At 36.7% G+C, this 2,500-nt stretch overlaps 1 pseudogene; it reads left to right on the top strand.

Moving 5' to 3' along the window:
• The window catches only part of LOC149326478 (large subunit ribosomal RNA), a 9,277-nt pseudogene that overhangs the window by 4,504 nt on the left and 2,273 nt on the right, over nt 1–2,500 (top strand).

Below are 2,500 nucleotides of genomic sequence, written 5' to 3'. Positions count from 1 at the left end.
AACTCGGCACTTAGATTAGGAATCATTCCGGAGAGTTGGAAAATATCAAAAATAATATTAATTCCAAAAAACAGAGAGAACTTAAGCATCGGTACTGGCTCGTTTAGACCTATAGCTATAAATTCCATATTCGGAAAAGTACTAGAGAAATTACTGAATAATAGAGCATATTACTTTTTAACTAGCAACAACCTTCTACCACTAAGACAGTATGGGTTTAAACATAAAACCTCGGCAACAATGGCATTAACACACATTAAAGAAATTATTAAAAGAGAGACAGAAAGCTTTAAGAAAACTCTAATTATATCATTGGATATAAAAAATGCATTTAACCAAATCAATGAAGATAACATAAAACCTATACTTGAAAAACTTAAATTTCCTGATAATATTAAGGAGCTAATTCTAGATACATTAAGGAACAGAACAATAAAGTATGAAACTCAGAGTATTAACTTGCAATATGACCTTAAAAAGGGATCCCCACAGGGCTCCCCATTAAGTCCATTACTTTGGAATCTAATCATAGCAGAACTATTAGCTCAAGATAAAACAACGAACGTTGAAATACAAGCGTTTGCAGACGACATTACTATAACAGTAAGTGGGAAGTCGCGTTTGGAAATGGAACGAAATTGTGAAGAGGCCCTTAAACAAACCGCAAAATGGGCGCAAGACAACCGCCTTGAATTTAATTACAATAAGTGTCAATACTTATTAATAGGTAAAAGGAACTACCAGAAAAGACCACCTCAAGTTAAATTAAATAATGTTAGTATTCAAAGAGTTAAGGAAATGAGAATCCTGGGAGTTGTTTTTGATGAAAGCTTGTCATTTTTACCGCACCTAAAACGAGTGCAAGAGAAAGTCACCTCATTAACATTACGTTTATCAAAATTTACGGGGAAAAATTGGGGAATGGCCCCACAACAACTACGCCAGATATACAAAAGAGCGATTGAAAGAATAATTGTCTATGCATCCCCAGTGTGGTATACACAACATTCTCATATGATTAGGAAATTAAAGAGTATTCAGAGATTACCACTATTGAAAATTTGTAAAGCCTATAGGACAACACCAAATGTAGCATTAAACATACTGTGCAATGTGTTACCAATTCATTTAATGATAGAGAAGGAAAATCAACTATATGACATTATTAATAATAAAAAAGATTTTGATTGGGAGAACAACATTTTTAAGGGAGAAGAAATTGCGCAAAGACTGGATAAGTGGATAGTCCATCCAGCAAAAAGACAAAAAATACCATTTGGCAAACAAATTGAACGCTCAGACTATCAAATTTTCACTGACGGCTCCGAGACAGAACTAACAGTGGGGGCGGCCTTCGTGGTATACGACAATAAAGGAGAAGTAGTATATTCCCAACAATTCAAACTGCCAAAACATGCCAATAATTTCATAGCAGAGGTTACTGCTATTAAAGAAGCAGTACGGTACGTAATAAGTATCCAGGGCATGAGTCGCCATTATCAGATCCTTACTGACAGTCTGTCAACACTACAAGGACTGAATAATCCTTATAATACCAACATATTCATTGAGGAAATTAGGACCCTAGTTAATGATCACAGTCACCATAAGATTACATTCACCTATGTGAGAGCACATAGGGGTATCATAGGTAATGAGATAGCAGATCATCTAGCTAATAAGGCGAGAACACAGGGAATAGAGGTAGTGGTACCAATTACAAAAAGATTCGTTAAAACGGAATTATATAAAGAAGCACAACAAAAATGGGAAATATATTGGCAAAAATTTGGAAAAGAGACATATACATATCAATGGATCAAATCTGTTAAAAGTATTCCAAACCATTTTCCTACGAATCACTTATTGACACAGGCAATTAGTGGACACGGACGATTTTCATTTTACTTAAACAGATTTAATATTGGAAATCAGAAATGTCCGTGCGGAAGAGATCCAGAATCATTTGATCATTTCATCACAGATTGCGAAACAACGAAGCAATTAAGGACTAAATTAAATCATGTTCTATCCAATAACAGTGCAAGTAATAAAACAGAATTAATCAAAAATAAAAAGGCATTAAAGATAATGGAAGAAATGACTGCACTTGTAAATGAAAAAATCCTCTTAGTATAAACAAACAAAAATCACTAACCTACGATTTCGTCTCCGGACGGAGGGGGGAATAAAGCCAATGCTCCGTGTGAACTCTACCATTCCAATATGAGCCCTGAATCATATGAGGGAATGGTTCCATCAACATTTTGGCTCCCTCGCGGTTGAGCAGCCCACATGTGGGCCTTAGACATAATAGCTCCCTACGGGTTGAGCGGTCCACCGGTGGCCTTACGACAACGGCTCCCTACGGGTTGAGGGGTCCACTTACGGGCCCGAATGACAACACACTCTGTCTTGAGTGACCTAATACTGTCCCAACAGTAAGCCTCCCTTCGGGTTGAGGACTGTGGACTATTGATGAGCTCCCAACTGGTTGAGC

The sequence above is a fragment of the Amblyomma mixtum genome, chromosome 10, assembly GCF_055824585.1.
Source record: "Amblyomma mixtum isolate Tamu chromosome 10, ASM5582458v1, whole genome shotgun sequence".
Lineage (NCBI taxonomy): Eukaryota > Metazoa > Arthropoda > Arachnida > Ixodida > Ixodidae > Amblyomma > Amblyomma mixtum.
Note: the sequence above shows the minus strand (reverse complement) of the source record. Positions and strands in the feature narration are given on the sequence as shown.